Source organism: Phyllostomus discolor, chromosome 6 (genome assembly GCF_004126475.2).
Source record: "Phyllostomus discolor isolate MPI-MPIP mPhyDis1 chromosome 6, mPhyDis1.pri.v3, whole genome shotgun sequence".
NCBI classification, from domain to species: Eukaryota; Metazoa; Chordata; class Mammalia; order Chiroptera; family Phyllostomidae; genus Phyllostomus; species Phyllostomus discolor.
Window position 1 is genome coordinate 112,407,091 of NC_040908.2, and position 18,793 is coordinate 112,425,883.

Consider the following 18,793-nt stretch of genomic DNA (forward strand, 5'->3'; position numbering starts at 1 on the left):
TTAAAATACACTTTAAATTATTCTTAAAGAGAGAAAAAATAAAATTACAACTTATTTTAAAAGTAAAAAACCACGAAATTACTAAATATCAAAACTGTCAAAAACTATCAACACAGTATCAGAAAAAAGAATCTGCCCCGGCTGGTGTAGCTCAGTGGATTGAGCACCAGCCTGCTAACCAAAGTGTCGCTGGTTGAATTCCCAGTCAGGGCACATGCCTTAGTTGCAGGCCAGGTCAGACCCCCACTAGGCAACCACATTGATGTTTCTCTCCTTCTCTTTCTCCTTCCCTTCCCCTCTACCTAAAAATAAATAAATAAAATGTTTTTTAAAGAAAAGAATCCATAACCTCACACGCATTTATTAGAAAACAAAATAGAAGCTAGATGGAGGGAGATAACAAACCCCCCTAAAAGTAGAAGATAGAAATTAATAAAGTAAAAAAAAACAGAAAAAATTAAGCTGATTAATACAATCAACAGCTTATTCTTTAACAGGCCTAATCAAATAAAAAATCTCTAACAAATTTAGTCAAGGGGAAAAAAAGACATCATATACTAGCATTAAATTAAATGAAAAGAGATATTATAGATGCAGAGATTATTAAGTTATAACAGAATAAGATCTTTGCTAGTAAATTTAAAAATCTAGATGAAAGGAATTACTGTTAGGAAGTATAAATTGTCTAAATAATTCAAGAAACGGTAGAATGTCTGAATAAGACACCAATAACCAGGGAAGATATTGAAAAGGGTCTTAAAATATTCCTTTTCAAAAGACAACAGGTCCAGGTTTTGCTAGGGAATTCTACCAAAGTTTTAGGAAAGAAATCAAATGCAGCAATAGTAAAGAGCTGTAACATACTTAGAAATAAGCTTACTAATATTTTTAAAAACCCTATGAATGACACAAAAGAAGGTCTGGATATACCATATTCTACATTGTGAGGCTTAATATTATGAAGATGTCAATTCTTTCCAAATTCATCTGTAAATATAATTCATTTCAAGGATAATTCCAGCTGAATATTTTACAGAATTTGGAAAGAATGGGGAATGCACTGAAAATCTTTTCAATCCTCAAGTTACAAATATCACTCTTTGCTTATAATTTTCTTTGTAAAACTTGTGTTTTCTAGCTAAAAATCTCCATTCCTTATTTTATTTCCACAAGCACTAATAGCAATTGGCTTTTTCTCTTGGATTACTATTTTGTAAAAGAAACAAAATTCATTATATATAAAATAAATATAATATACTTCATACTTATTACATACTTCACGCTCTATGTGAATGCATCAGGTACTGTACATATTATCTCATGCAATTCATGTAACTCTGTATAAGACACCTTTAGTTATAAGAAGTACCCTTGATTTACGTACCACTAAAAAAGGAAAATCTCCACCATTTAATCTACACATCCCAGTTTCAGAGCTGATGTAGCTAAAAAGCAAACATGTCTTAGAGAATCAGGGAAGGATGGCAGTACAGCCGTGGCATGGGTGAGAAAGGTTAGGTACATTCCGAGATTTAAGCATGCCCTCCTCCGTTGGTTTCTCCTGTGCTCTGGCTTGGAAATGTCCTATGTGGATTGTGTTTTCCCTCCTATCCTCATTGAATACTTAGAGCTGGTTTTGTTTGTGCATTTGTCTTTAATTAAGCATGGGCATAAAAACTACACCACACTTTTCCTACTAGAAGCATCCAAACTTGAATGACTCCAGAAAGGCCATGACCATTTAGAGAACTGGGTTCTCTGTGTTCAAAGGCAACTCTGGTGTTTCATATAATGTGAAGACAGGACCCCTCCCTCAGGCAGATTATTTCTTGACTTTCCCACATATTGGAAATATCTCAGGGTTTGGGGGAGACTGGATGGGAACACTGGAACAGGAAGGAAGTATTCCTTAGAAGATGAGCACTTAATAGAGATCCTGAGGCCTCATCCCAGTGGTGATCTTCTCTTTGGGCCACCAGGATTGCTGAGAGCCTGTGAGGAGCAGCAGCTACAGCCTCCCCAGCTTTCCTCGTTCACTCACTCAAGTTGGAAGGGATCCTAGAGGACCTCTGCTCCAACCTCCATGCTACAATGAGGAAACTGAGGCCCTCACAAAGGGAATGACCAGTCCCCACCACACAGTCCATGGGAAGAATATGGGCTCTGGAGTCTGTCCCAGGCCTGGGCACAAGCCCAGCTCCTCCATTTGCTGTTTGAGCAACCATGGCAGGTCCCTTAACCTCACTGGAAAAAGGTGTAATGGTTCTTCCCTTCGTGTGATGAGGATTAATGAATACCTGACACACATCCTGGTACAAAGAACATAATCAATTAATATCACTTATTATTCACTACTTGCCACTTGCCATCATTTATCCTGGTTATGCCTTCTTGAGCTGTGCAGAGTAAGTTTGACTCCTGTGTAACACAGCAGCCCTTCAAATAATCAAGCAGCACAGTCCTGTCTCCCAAGTCTTATCCAGATTAAACTACACAGTCCCTTCAATTCCAGTTATTTTATTTTTTTATTTTTTAAAGATTTTATTTATTGAGAGAAAGAGAGAAAGGGAAGGAGAGAGAGAGGGAGAGAATCAGCAGTGTGCGAGGGAAACATGGATCCATTGCCTCTTGCATGCCCCCAACTGGGGTCCTGGCCTGGGCATATACCCTGACTGGGAATCAGAATCAGACCAGTGAACTTTTGATTTGCAGGTCAATGCCCAACCCACTGAGCCACACCCACAAGGCACAATTCCATTTTTAGGTGACATGACTTTTTCCTCATTGAAAAATTGCTTTTCTAAATGTTCCTTTGAAAATGACACAAAATACTAAGGAGTCAACATAGAAAGAAAAAGTGATATATCATGGAAAAATATTCACAGCATACATTAGATAAAGGATTACTATCTCTCTAGTATTTAAATGGGAAAAAATTAATACCATACACTACATTTTTTAAAATTTAAGAACCTATTTGGTAACTGGACAAAGGCTATAAACCCAAAATACACACAAGAGCTAGCAAACAGCTGGAGAAATAATCAACCTCATTAATAAATAAATAAAGATTAAAATTGATTATGAGGTGTCATTCCATATGTAAAATTCATAAAAAAACAAGGTTTTGGTCACGATAATATCTAGTGCTAATGAGGGTACTGGAAAACCAGTGCATTCAAAAGTACAGATGATACTAGGATAAACTTATACTGCTTAATTTTTTATGACCTTAAATTTCCTTTTTTCATATTTTTTTCACTTTTAGTTATGTTTTACTGATTTTACTATTACAATTGTCCTGATTTTCCCTTTTTGCCCCCCTCCACCCAGCACCTCTAACTCCCTCAGGCAATCTTTCCACCATTGTTCATGTCCATGGGTATTATAATGTTCATGTCCATGGGTCATGCATAGGTTCTTTGGCTACTCTATTTCCTATACTGTACTTTACATCCCCATGACTATTATGTAACCACCTATTTGTACTTCTTAATCCCTTCACCTCTTCACCCATCCCCCCCATACTCCCCTCCCACCTGGCAACCATCAAAACACTCTCTGTATCCACGATTCTGTTTCTATTCTTGTTTGCTTAGTTTGTTTTTTAGATTCAATTGTGAATAGATATGTATTTTATTATGCCATTTTATTGGCATTTTATTATGCCATTTTTAATATGTCATTTCATTGTTCATAGTTTTCATCTTCTTTTTCTTAAATAAGTCCCTTTAACATTTCATATAATAATGGTTTGATGATGATGAACTCCTTTAGTTTTTCTTGTCTGGAAAGCTCTTTACCTGCCCTTCCATTCTAAATGATAGCTTTGCTAGATAGAATAATCCAGATTGTAGGTCCTTGCTTTTAATGCCTTTAAATATTTCTTGCCAATCCCTTCTAGCCTGCAAAGTTTCTTTTGAGAAATCAGCTGACAGTCTTCTGGGAACTCCCCTGTAGGTAAATAACTGCTTTTCTCTTTCTGTTTTTAAGATTCCCTCTTTACCTTTAACCTTTAACATTTTAATTATGATGTGTCTTGGAGTAGTCCTCTTTGCCTCCATCTTGTTTGGGACTCTCTGTGCTTCCTGGACTTGCATGTCTATTTCTTTTACCAAATTAGGGAAGTTATTTTTCATTATTTTTTCAAATAGATTTCCAATTTCTTGCTTTCTCTTCTTCTGGCACACCTATCATGTGAATGTCAGATCTCTTAAAGTTGTCCCAGAGGCTGCTTATACTATCCTCATTACTTTAGATTCTTTTTTCTTCTTGTTCTTCTGAATTAATTGTTTTTTGCTTCCTTATGTTCCCAATTATTGATTTGATTCTTGGTTTCATCCACTCTAATGTAGTTTCCCTGTAAATTGTTTATTTCAATCAGTGTATCTTTCATTTCTGACTAGATCTTTTTCATGCTGTTGAAGTCCTCATTAAGTTCCTTGAACATCTTTATAACCAGTGTTTTGAACTCTGCATCCAATATATTGCTTATCTCCATTTTGTTTACTTCTTTTTCTATAGTTTTGATCTGTTCTTTCATTTGGGCCATGTTTCTTTGTCTCCTCATTTTGGCAGCCTCTCCGTGTTTGTTTCTATTAGGTAGAGCTTCCTTGGTTCCATATCTTGGTAGCATGGCCTAATATAGTAGGTGTCCTGTAGGGTCCAATGGCACAGCCTCCCATATCACCCAGGCTTGGTACTCCAGGTGTGTCCTTCATGTGGGTTGAGTATGCCCTCCTCCTGTAGTTGAGCCTTGGTTGCTGTGGGGAGATTACTGGAAGGGATTTCCCTAGGCTAGTCAGTTGCAAGGATTAGCTGTGACCACTTACTACCAATCTCCATCCTCCGTAGAGGATCAGCTGTGCAGGGGCAGGGTGGTAGTGCTCTGACTGAGTGTGCTAGCCCTGGGGTTTCCCAGGTGGTGCAGGCCAAGGTCATCCCCAACTTGTGTTTTGCCCATTGCCAACTTGCCTGAACTATAAAGCAGTCTGAGATGGCTGCTACTTGTGCTGGGCTTGGAGATTCCCAAGCAAAGCCAAACTATGAATCTAGGCTGACTGCTGGTAGTGCTGGCCTGAGGTTCACTGAGGCCAGTGGTTGCTTGTTTGAGAGGATTTAGGAAATTTTGAAGCATGAGCCAAGACCATCGATTCATATGGAAAAGCAGCTTGGGTGGGTTCTTAAATTGGGTGGGGCAGAGTCTCTGGGGGTCTCCAAGGTGAGTCAAACAGTGTTAGCCACGTTGATGGAGCCTTAGAAATGGCACCAGCTTCCTGGCTCTGCAGGGGGAAGGTTTAGTAAAGGGACAACAGCATCTACTTGCCTTGATGCCAGACACTTCACTTTCTCCCTGTATACCACTAGTGCTTTTTAAGCTGTTACCCTGGAGCTGGAGCTAAGAGGGAGTAAGTCTGAGTAGGTAAGCCCATGTGTGGGTTCTTTAAGGGAAACCGCTTAGGGCTTCAGAAGTTTCTTCCACCAACTCAATTGCCACTGGTTTTTGCAGCCAGAAGTTGTGGGGACTTATCTTTCTGGCACTGGAACCCTGAGCTGGGGGGCCTGGCATGGTTCTGGGATTCCCAGCTCCCAAGATATCCCTCCTAAATTTTTATCCACCACACATGGATGTGGGACCTACCCATTCTGCATCTGTGCCCCTCCTACCAGTCTGGATGGATGTGGTTTCTTTAATTCTGTAGTTGTCAGACTTCCATTCAACTCAATTTCTAATATTTCTGAGTGATGGGTGCTCTATATTTTAGTTTTAATTTTGATGTGGTTGTGTGCAGGGGTGAGCTATGTCTGCTACACCATCATCTTCTATTCTGCTTATTTATAAAATCAATTTGGCAATAATAAATGTTTATAGACTTATGCAATAAAGTCAATTCTGGAAGTTTATCTCTAAACATGAAAGATTTCATATTGTTTATTAAAGAAGGCTCAAATGGCCAATGATAATTGTTTTAAAAATTCAATCTACATTGTCTAATATAATGGTTTAAAAGTCTCTGGAAAAATGGCAATAATATATAATGTAACTGTTAACTGTTTATTAACTGTTTAATTATATTAAACAGTTATTATTATAATTATAAATATATTATTATATTAAACAGTTAAATAGTTCACATTAAGGTTTTTAAAGTAAGCTATAAAATTGTATATGTATTATTTCTTATGCAATTATGTTTAAAGAAAAGGTCTCATAAGAAAAAAGACTGTAAATAAACACACTAAAATGTACATAATTGTTTTACTGGGATAGTGGAATAATTTTGTACTGCTTTTTCACTGCAGCTCTGGTAGCTCAGGTGATTGTACTCTGGTCTGCTCTGGGTCCTGGTGCACTCTGGGAGCCTGTGACCACAGAAATATCAAATACCTCGGCAGGAAAATCCAGCTAAGTGAATCTTTGCTTTGGCTAAGAAATTTCATCAAAAACAGTTTTTAAATAATAATAATTGCATTTATTTCAAAAGCAGGTACTGCCAAAAACAATTTACCTAAAACCACTCTACTCCAGTATCTGGAGGCTGGTAAAAACATATCAGATTGTGAGGGATGCACACATAGCTGTATAAAAAGATTTCATGGCTATTTTCATTTGGGAACAGATCTTGCAGTTGAAATGATAAATCTGTGCTGTTTTTACCAGAAGAAGATAAAACTATTAAAAGGACAGCAAGTGTAATATCTTGTTAACAATACTTTTGAAAACAGCTCCTTGAGAACATTTTGCTTTATCTCATTAGCTGGCTATGTCGGGGAGGGTCTCCCCTCTAATCCCATTCCTGACTGTAATTACCTATAAGACTGAGCAAGTTATTTAATTTGTCTAAGCTTCAGTTCTCTCATCTGTAAAATAGGTATGAATCTTGGATATAGATTCAGACTGTAAAGAATAAATGAGAAAAACTGTGTATTTTCAAGGACTTATCAAATCACTGGGAGCCAAAGGGATTACGAGGTGGATGGTTGGACACCATAGCCCATTCCCCTACCAACCCACAAGATTCCTGAGGGAAATATGAGTGTAGAGCAAGGTCTGGCCAAAGAACACCCTTCATTACTGTGAGGCTGGGGACTCTAATGCAGACTGTGCACATACAGAACTCCTTTGTCCAGATAGCCTGGATGGTGGGTTTGAAGCCCAGTGAGTGGCCTCATTTGCTCCTTCCCTATCAGCCCACACAAGAATCCCAGACCCTACAGCTCAGGTAGGAAGGACAGAACAATGCAGGAAGCACACAGACAAATGAGAATCTGCATGTACAGGCCACCAGAGCTAGAGGGCCTGGTAGGCCTGTCTCCCATAGAGCTGGTCTGTGCTTCACAGGCTGGGACAGTAAAAGCAACCCCTGGCCTGTCTCACCTTTATACAGCACAAGACAAGATGCTAAAGGAGCACAGGAGAGCAAGAGAGGTAATGACTTCATTGTTCCCTGAGCAAGAGAATGAAAACCTTCTGGAGGGAAGAAGTTCTGGAGAATTTAGTCCCATATGTAAGCTCTGAGCTCTAAGTGGTTCAAACAGCAGATGCTCCCCTCCCTGGTCCAACAGAACGTGTGCAGACCTGAGGGATCTGTAGCGAGGCTCTTCCTGTGTGAGGTGGAGAGATGAGGCAGCAGTAAGGACTGTGGAGTGCCTGCCAGTTGCTTCAAAACCCCCAGCTGAGGCATGTCAGCCATTTCCTGCTGGGACCTGGACTGTTCCAAAGACTTACAAAGAAAAATAAAGAAAAGTCACCTTGATGGTACAGCAACAGAACAAGAAGCTACAAAATCCCACTCCTGAGGCCCTGGATTCTGAAAGTACTTTCTTTTTGGGCTCCATGGTGCCCTGACTCTACTAAGGATCCCCTCTTCCCCTGAGGTGAGGCCTTGTCTTTCAACTTTCCAGGGCTGGGCTCACATGTCTCTTCTATAAATGCCCTGTCATCTTGCTCTCGCACCACCTTTGGTGGCTGGGAGGCTAAAAGAGGGTGGGCCCTCACTCACTGCTGGTGGCCCACAGAGCCTCCCAGCAGTTGGAAAAGCCCAAGTGGCTGCAGCCACCATTAACTGAGTGCTCGGCTCCATCAGAGAAGGAGAGGCCCACTCAGAGCCTGGATGTGGACTCGGACTGGGGCCCACAAACTCCACTGTTATCTACGTGGCAAAGTAAATGAAATAGGAGCAATTTGGGCCCTGTTATTACAAAGGAAGCTCACTTACACACATCCTCTTGTAATTTAAGCATCGTCCTCTCCAGGTCTTCTTTAGTGATGACTCTTTTCCCATCTTATGTCCTGCAGAAAGAAACTAGAGCACAGCCTCACCTATGTGTTCACAGCCTCAAATATCCAACAAGCTCTTATGATTTCTTTTGTGTCCTGATTGCATTAATATTTTTAAACTCGCTGTTACTTAATTTCTCTGTTCTTACACCTGTTCTCATATTTTATCTGGGAGGCAACCTGCCACATGTTGACCTATAAAATGAGAACCTGAAAACTAAAAAATAAACCAAGAGTTGGAATAAAACCAAAAATAATTTTAGTCACTCTCAGAGACACTGGAGAGGAGGAAGTTTGTGCAACCAGGACAGTTGGACTAGCTAACCTCCAGAGCCCTCCCAGCTCTAGGAATCTTTGTGAGAGTGGTTTTTGCCTGGAAGTTACCTTTGCCTGGAAGTCGAATGCTGGTAGGCTTGGCCACATTCATTGCCAGAATCCATACCTGTTCTCTTCCAATGGGTGCGGCCCGGGGGTGCTACCTGACTCCTCCCTACAGCACCATCCTCTCCCAGTCTTTGGAGTGAGCTCTTTGTGGAAGCAGGCACGAGAAATTCATCCTGACCATTTCTGTATTGTTCCTTCAGAGTGTCAGTACCCCAAGGGAGGGAACTCTTCCTCTGTACCTCCCCTGGCTCAGGCCCTAAACCCAGTAGGTTCTTAGTGAATGGTTGCTGATTAAATGAGGGCATATGGCCCCCTGTGCCTAATCCCTGTCCTGGCAGCCTTCCTAGCAGTCCCACTGTGTGAACTGGGTCGCTCCAGCCCCTCCATGGTGCTCTCAACAGAGGCTGCACAACTCAAAACACAATGTCCAAAGCTTCTTTTTATCCAGGTTCTGAATGTGATTTAGTTTCTCTCATCAGACGCACTGATGTGAGACTTAAATTAGGAATGGAGTTGCATGGGAAAAGAGACAAAGCCTGAGGCACCAAGTTTTTTGTGTGCAGGAGAGCTGAACAACAGCCGTGGCAGCAGCTTCCTGGTTCTGCAGCTTCCTGATCTTGGCGAAGGCAGCGACCCTGCAGTGTGATTTTAGGGAGTCATTCCTGAAAGGGGAGGTCCATCACTTTCTGTTCCTTCAGCTCTCCCAACAATCCTGTGAACCATAATGCTTTTTCATAGACACCTTTTTGCTCAACCTGGTACAACAGATTCTGTTATCTCTAACTACAACCCTCACAGTCTGTCGGACAGCTCCTGGCCTTCCACCTTCCCAAGTTAATCCCCAACTCAAACTCCCACACTGCTCATCATGGTCTAATGTACCTAAACTGTGTGAAGAACTTGCTCTGCTCAGGGGCCCTGAGCTAGATACCAGAATTATTGACGTGAATGAGACCTAGCCCCTAATCGTATAATCAAAAATTTATCAATCAGAGATAGAAAACCCAAGAAGGTTTTCAAATGGGAGATATTTATGTTCAGGAAGCTCATCCCCATTCAGCAGGTGTTCACTGAGAGTTACTCTGAGCACCTTCTGGAAAGTGCAGCAAGGACCAGAACGTTTTGTGAGATGAGTTTTTTAAATCTACTGTGTGCAAACAACACTGGTCCCCCGAGCCAGGCTGACTTCCATAAGGACAAACCACACACACACCCCACCAACACTACCCTGCTTCTCCATAACATAGGCTCCTGCTCATTGCTTACAGTGGTCCAACAGGTACCCACCCACAGCTGCTGGGGAAAAGAATGCTGCTTGTCTTGGAGATTCCAAGGACTTTGTGCCATTCCAACACTATCTCCTATCAATCTCTTCATTCATCCTGAGGCTTGGGCACATCTAACTTCCACCGTCCCCCAAACATGACCTGCTCTTTCTCCCTCTAACCTACCATACTACTCACTTGACTTGTCCAAATCCTAGCCACCCTGCATGGCTCAGCTGAATGCCACCTGCACCACAAAGCTGTCAGTCACCCTGGGTACAGGATTAGTTTGTTCCGTATCTGTACCCTAGACCCTTGACATTTCCAGACTTAACATTTTCCACTTTGAACATTTTTGATCCACCATAAAAGTCCAAGACATGGAATAACTTCAAAATTTGTTGAGAAGTTACATCACAGCTGTTGTGTGAGGCTGGTGTACAGGCAAGTGTCCCTGAGCCAACAGAGCGGTAACAAAGTTGGGTATAAATGAAGCCCTGGAGGTTAAAGAGGACAAAGAACCATGGTGCTTCCTATTTCCACCCTCACCTTTACCCTACTCTTTCAGAGAAGAAGTGCTGGTAAGGGATTAGAATCCAGTCACTGAATCCCATTAAAAGAGTCTGAGGCATCAGGAGATGTGGGCCAGGTGCTCTAATGGGGGGAAGGGAAGGCTCTGCAGGGGAGTGGGCCAGGGACCCAGACAGCAGGAGTGAAGCACTGCTGATCAGAAAGCAGAGCTCAGACACCAGTTGTCAGGTAGGAGCTTGAGGTCTTAGAACCAGAGAGCTGACCAGGCACTGAGGAGATGAACATCGTATTTCCATAGTCCTTCATTATATCTATTGATTGAGCCTGATAGGGTCAGAATATTTCTGTTACATTTTTTTCTGAATCCTGTAGAAAAACATAGAGCATCCACCAAATGCAGAGGTCCCAAAGGCCTTGGTATGTCATTTCTGAAATGTGAAAGTTTGCTGGACTTGAGAAGAGCCTCCATCACAGCACCCATCACCTGGGGAGTTCATGCTGGCCTGCGAATCTTTCCCTTTGAGTGCTTGAACTTGGAACCAGAGGAGATTCAGTCCGCTTCTCTCTGGTGGTAAAGTTAGGTATGAAACTTCAGGGCTGTCAAAGGCTGTCTTCCTATCACATGGGAAAAAGTCAGTCTGCAGTTAAATGATAGAAATAATAGTGCTAATAGCTAAAACTTGTAAGGTACCTTCTCTGTGTTTAAACCAAGCACTTACGCTAAGCATTTCATGTGCATTAACTCATTAGTCCTCATAACAACCCCAAGAGGTAAATAATGTGGTCATCCTTGTTTACAAATGAGGAAGATGAAGCAAAGCAAGGTTAAGTCACTTGCTTGATATCACACAGCTAGTAACAAAGCCTAAGGTTGTCTGGCTCCAAAGCCCATTATCTCAAATACGACTGTGCCTTGCAGAGCTGGCAGGCAGAAAGGACTAACAATGAAAGACGGTGAGGGGGCCCGTCATGTTCAAGGCCTTGTTCCAGCTGTTGCAGACTGCAGGAACTGTTCTGCCCTGTGTCTGTAGAGGAGGACAGCTGTGCAACCAACACAGGGTTGTTTCTCAAGGTGAGTTTCTGTCACTAACAACCAAAAAAATTCCTGCCAAACATGTTGCCCCAGCATGTAGCATGGTGTCCACCAACAACCTTCTTCCTCTACATCTTACTCTCCCAAATCAACTGGACTACCAAACTGAGAGTCAAACTCCACATGAAGTCATATCCTTAAAACCCTCCAATACCCTTCTAGGGCCCTAGGAGAAAGTTAGGACTTCCCTGTGTAACATACAAAGTTCTTCAGGGTGTTGCTCCTGCTTCTCTTCTCACCATTGCCCTGTTCCTGCCCCCTTCCCATAGTGATCTACAACTAAAGGGGAAAAATGAATTCCTGGGCTCCCATGTGCTCTTCTCACCCAACCCTACCACCATTTTTTCCTAAATTGTTGCTCCCAATTAGTTCCTGGGATTCGTGTCTGTTCTAAATCCTGATACCTTCCCTTCCTCTGTTGGGAAGGCCAAAGACAGAAGCTCGAGACCTTAGCATTCCCAGACATGGACTGCTACACCCGGCTGACTCCCCAGCATTGTACCCCATCATTTCTTCCCACTGTGCTTCAACTACCTGGGATTCTGCTACCTACCTGAAACGACATCTGAGAAAGTACCCCGCTAGTGTGTGGCATTTTCTCCCTTCCTCTCCTCCTCTCCGAGAGAACCCTTTTATTGAAGTGCTATTGTCCTCATCCCATCCCCATGAGAACATCTCAGAACAGACTCCCCACTTCATATGCCCTATCACCTATCTGAGAACTGTCGGGCCCCCCATCCAACTCATGGGATCTCACAAGAATGGGTCAAGTTCTAATGCCTTAGGTCAAGGTGAGTATTACTTTGGGGCTGGGTCTCAAAGGATCTAGCTGTGAAGAGGGAAGAGCTTCAGAGGCTGGCACCCAGCAGACCCAAGAGGGCTTGCCCACACAGACCTTTCCCTGACCCTAGAGTCACTATAAAAAGAACAGGCTCCATGTAAGCTGTCTGGAAACACTGTTCCATCTTCACAGCAATTCTATTTTTGTCAGAAGAGAGAGGGTTGGAGCATCCCATTTTGGTATAATTGGAACAATTACCCCTTAAATGTTATAATTATAGTTTGATCATTTTTTAGGCAAAGGGAGATTGGTTCCAAGATTTTCTCCTCCTTGTTGGAACTTTCTGTGAGGAAATTGCCTATGTTCCTGAGCCACAGGCTTCATATTTCAAATCGAGATGTGAATGTCTTCCAGTGCCTACCTTACCAAAGGAGCACAAATTCTGAAATTTCTCTTTTGTACTGTACTGCTCCACTTAGAGAAAGCCAAGGTAATTGTCTAGGTAATTTAAGCCAGAAGAACTAGACCCTTTACATGTGCCCATCAACTTCAGAGCTGTCTTGTCAGAAACCATCCTGACTCTTGGCATCCACTTGACCAAAGTGGCAGCATAAATAGAGTCTCTATCAAGCCCTTGAATACAGGAAAAAGCTTGAGTCAAACCACATTTTGTATCTGTGAGCTGCATAACTGGTCTGTCTGCTCCGGACATCAGAATCTTATCTGCATGATTCAAGGTTTGGAACCATTTCATGATGGCAAAAGGTTGAGAATGAGCAAACTCAACCTATGGAATTAACGATATACAGATTACTGTGCATATTATTTAGCACACATATATAGAAAACCAATTATAACCACCACAGTGTGGTATGAATGTATCTTTGGGAGTGGTGAAACTCTTTGATCCTTAGCCAGGCAAGTCTAAAGAAACACTTCTGTCCTCTTCCTGTCCAGAATAATCTTCATTTGTCACCTTGAGTCCACACTGTGCTCCTTCTGTATATCCCACAGGGCCCAGGGCCCACACACATCTGCCCCTAATGGTCTGGAGGTTTTCAGAATTCTCAGCTGATCAAAGTTCATGTCTTAAGTACTGATAGAATCACTCCATCAGTATTTTTATGGTTCCAGCAGCCGTTGTTCCCAACACACCAACATGAATATCCATGAAATGCTCACACTTAAACAGGTTCACAGGTTCACAGTCCTGCTGGCCTTTCTGCAGCTGCTTGGAGCTGAGCCATGCCACAGGTGTCCCTCGGGCTTCTGGAGGGAAGAGCATCACCGCCAGACAAAGTGCCATGGTCAGGAGTCTCCCACCACCTGGAGGCCCTCTAACCTGGACTACTCTTCATGTGTCACAGACAGGCCTGCAGCAGTCTAGAGTTGCTTCATTTTAAATTCTCACATATCTAGCCTCACATGCTCTCCTAAATCTGGGCAGGATACTGCCTGTCATCTCTAGGCCTTCCTAGAGATGTGTGCTGGGAATGGCATACGTGCTGCCCCGCCCCTGTCCTGCATCCACAGAGGGCAGTGCCATTCAGCAATGCTATTCTTTCCCACTGCGTCAGGATGGGCCTCACACAATTCAGTGCTTTGTTCTGAGCAGTGGAAGGGAGCTACATGAAGACGAAAACTATTTGCCACCTCTCTACTACAGGAACACAGGAAAACAAAATGGCCCCTTGGAGGGTGAGAGGTCATGTGTCTCAGAGTAGTTGTGATTTCACAATTTGTGCCCTGTGCCCAAAGAAAATGAATAGTGGACCAAGAGTGACAAGGTGACTTCTCTGTACAGTATGCAGCATGTTCAGTTCTGAGCTCTACCACTTACTGGCTCTGTGCCCTGGGACAGGTCATGTCAGCCTTCTCAACCTCAGTTTCCCTACCTGTAAAATAGGAGCAATAATACCCAACTCGGAGTTGCTAAGGAGTTCACATGAGCTACTGCATGTGAATGAGTTCATAGGAAGAGGTAAAGCAACACATGAATATCACTTCTTCAGGGAAAAACTATGGCTGGGGAGGGGAGGACACAGGCCATGGTGCAGCTTTGGTGAGATCTGTCACCTCTCCTATATTCCACTGCAGAAGTTGGGCCCCAAAGGTGAGGAGACCCTGAAACCCTATTTTCCAGCAGGTCTTGGTGAGATCCAGGCAGCCAAGCCTCCCGATGAGGAAGGCTTCTCTGATACCGCACCGTGACACAAACTGCACAGAGTGAGGACTCCACGTGGACCTGCTAGGCGTGGGACTGTTCCTGGCCAGTGGTGAGGGGCTCTCCCAGCTCAGTATCTAGCATGGGGACCTGAGTGAAACACTGGGCTGTGATTCCTGAAAGTCCAGACAGAGAAGTGAGCAAAGAGCAGGCCAAGACCCTTTATTTTCAATGTCAGTCCCCAGTCTAACAGCTTCCGATGACTCCGCTTTACCCCTGATGAAGTCAAAGTGAGCTTGAGAGCCAGGCCCACCCTTGCCAAGCCCACCATCTGAATCCCTCTACCTTCAACCTGTCTCTCCAACCATTCTTTCAGTTCCTAGACCAGCCAGGCTCTCTTGCACAGATGTCCTGGCTTTTTAAGTGTTGTTGCCTTTTGCACACAACTCACCTCACTCAACTGCCCACCAAATCCACTTCATTAAAACATTTTCTAGTCATCTTTCCAAATGAAAGCCTTCTGAGGGCTCCCTGCTTTGGGTAGTATGATCTTCTCTTATGCATTCCCTTGGCGGACTATGCTTCCCTTCATCGTAGTATTGATTATGGTTAGACTGACAGCAACCTGAGGGCAGGACTGTGCCTCTGTGTGAGCCTCCTGGCTCAGCACATTGCCTTGAAGCATTAAGAATGTGCACCAAGAATTAGTTCAAGGAATAAATGGTCAACAAGCATCACTGTCTAAAGGAGATGCTGCAAAGTACATAATGTCTTAACAGTTCTTTTTTTTCTTTTGTTTTAATCATTCTTTTTTTGTAATCAGCAAACTTGCAATTGGGTGTCTTTGCCATTCCCCTAGTACAATTCAGGAAAAGAATTTGACCCAGATTAGTGAGGGACAGGGGTTGGTGGCCGTTTGCAAGCCACGATAAGTGTGACATTCACATAAAGTAACACAAAGCCTTTGTGACAATGGACTCCTCTGATTCAAGAACTATAAAATGAATTGCAGAAATAAGAGCAAAGGATTGTCCTCTGTTCTGTCCTCTTACTCCCTCTAGCGTCAAGAACTCCAAGTAAGGAAATGGAGACCACTGGGTCTTAGGCTGTCTCTCTGTATTGTTCACCTGCTTCAAAAAATTCCATTGGGATTCTTTCCCATCGCCGACCCCAAGAGAGAAGGCCCTACTCATGTGAGGGGTCCAGGCTGCATCGTCTCTCCTTGAGGTCACTGTGCAGGAGGGCCTTTGGCCATTTGTGCATTTGTGTCCAACCCAAGTGTCCAAACCTGAAAGGGTATTGGGGTCCTTTAAAAGGTTCTAAAATTTCAAAATGTCTAAAGAAATTGTACCATCACTGAGATAAAACTGAAAATCACCCCCAAAATTGGCAAGTGTCTTCACTTTCAGCTGCAATGTATCAGCATGGTGTTGGATCAGCAACGCTCATCTTCCACTCACTCTCTGTCTTGAGTTGAATATAGCAAAACAAATAATGCTACCTACATGTGGTTGATAAAGAGTGTAAGATATGTTTAAATTTGGGGCTCATGAGGCTAAAAAATAACAATGAAAGTGGTCCTTCACAGTGAAAAATCCAGGACCCACTTCTCTGCTACCCTACTGGCCTCTGAGGGGTGGAAAAACCAGGCCGCTTTCAGACAGGGAGCATTTCCCAGGGCCAGGCCACGCTGTGGGACTTTTGGAGGAGAGGCGACTGATTAGCCTGCAGCAGTGAATGCCAAATAGCTATTCTGTGGAAAAGCACTCACACTGGCTTTCATTACTTTGGGCTCAAAAACTTTTGAAGTCTCCTGAGAGTCTCCTGTATGAAATCCAAATTTGTTCGTCTTTTCTATTTTTTTTTCAGTTTTCTGTTCTCCAATTTCACCCAACCTTCCAAATAACTCCTATGTCCCAGTCTATCGACTTTCCTCATTAAACTAGGTGACTATATTTTGAACACTTACTTATTCATCCATCACATACCGACCACAGACTCATTATAGGTTAGGCACTGTGCTAGATGCTGGAAAAAACGGTGACAGATGTGTCCTCTACCATCATGAAGGACTCAAACAAGGGGTGCGGAGACATGGGAAGGTAGGGTTGCTATAAGAGTCCATAACAAAAACACAAAATCCGCATGTGGGGAGTGGGGCACCTCCTAAAGAAGTGCCATTTGAACTGAGATCTGAAGGACAGGAAGGAATGAAGCAGGTAAAAAGGAGGAGAAAGCACCCCAGGTTGAGAAAATACCATGTGCAAAGCCCCTGAAGTGGGAAGGAGCAGAGATTACTAAGCCATCCTTGCTCATTCCATCCTCTCTCTTAGACTCTGCCCTACAATCTCCACTTAACAAAAACCCTGAAAAACAGGGCTCAACTCTTACCTCTTACTGATAACCATGACTGAAAAGTATCATTCTCAACTGAACCAAAGGTTTCATTTTCTGTAATCTTTATATGACACTAATCTATTACTGCCTTGTGTGGAAGCTATAGGTATATTTGTTCTGTTCTCTCAATTATATTACAAGTTCTTGAAGAGCAGAAGTCTTTGCATATAGGAAGAAATACAATAGTTATTGGACTGAGTTATGTTTCTTTACATTCCTCACATTAACCTTAAACCTAGCTGGCACTTTTGTGAGTAAAATTGAAGGGATGAAAAAAAAAAAGTAAAGTCCAGAGTAGGGCAATGATTGTGAAGAACTAAGAAGGGTCTGAGATCCTACCCTATTTGTGGGCTAACAAGTTAGCCTCTCACAGTTGCATGGATGCTGGCAGAAGTCATGAGGATCCTTGACCAGAGACAAAGGACATCATTACTCACGGCACAGCAAGCTGCATAAGCATCAGCATATTTGTGTCATTTCCTTGGCCCCACGTCTCACGGGGGTGATGCAGATAGGCCCAGGGATGCACCTGAGTGTGCAGTAGATTGCATGACAGAGAAGGACGCTGACAACCCAAATCTTTTATAATAGGCAACAAGCATGAGGCCTTTTGCTCCAGAGGGAGACACTATATTTCCCAAGGCTGCCCATGATACAAACTTCCTTAAAAGAGAGTCCATAACAAAAGGCAGAGAGGGCCTCTGCATGTAGGGCATGACAGACACACAGAGAATTCTCTCAACACCGAGCATGGTCAACAGGCATTATTAATAAAAATGGCTACTGTTTATGGGGTGTGTATATGTGCCATGTAATGTGCTAAGCATTCTGTTAGCTCCTTTACTCCTCTCAACACATTAATAAAAATATTAACAAATTCATAGGAAAATCTTTTTAGAAATTAAGACTTTCAGCATACAAATATGTAATAGCAACCATGGAGATTCTGGAAACACACAGAAGCATTACAGTGACTCAGGGAATAGCTAATCTATTAATACCACTCTTACTCTATGTGCTCTCCCTGCTCCTGCCTCTCCGTACTTCTCTCCCCAACTGAGCAGAATATGGCTGTCTCAGCCCTGAGCTTACTTGCTAAAGTTCCAGCCAGGCTCAGAAAATGATTAAGAATCCCTGAATCCAAGTGCCAGTTCTACAAAAAGTAACATGATTGGTCTAGCTCTGGTCATATGACTATCAACACTTGTATTTGTGTTGGGGAGTTTTATAGTAATATAAAGCATAACTAGTATTAATAGATAAAGAGGCATACTTTTATTATAATTCCTTAAGGTAAGTAGAAATATTGTGGTCCCACTTCTGATTTGTATCTTCCAGTGGTTGTGAACTCCTCCGGAGTAGGGATCATATCATTTAACAGAATTATAATCATACTGGAGATACACAGTTGACCCTTGCACAACACTGGCTTGAACTGCCCCGGTCCACTTATACACAGATCATTTTTTTCAATAAATACAGTAGGCCCTTGGAATCCATGGGTTTCTCATCTGTGGATTCAACCAAGCTCAGACAGAAAATAGTATTTTTCTATTTACAACCACGATTCCCAACCACAGCCAGAAAATACCATTTTTGGTCCCCAGGTGGTTGACTCTGTGGATGGGAAGGGTCTGTTACAGAGTCAAAAGTTATATACGTATTTTTGACTAGCTGGGGTCAGCACTCCTAACCCCACCCCATTGTTCGAGGGTCAACGAGTGAGTGCATGTGTGTGTACATGTGGCATGTGTGTATGGATTTTCCTGTCGCTAAGATCTAAAATAAAAAAAACTTAATGGTTTCATATTATTCCAACTTGGAACATTTCTGCGAGTTACTGAATCACTCTGAATATTTAGATTATTTCCAATTTTTCATTATTATAAGTAACACT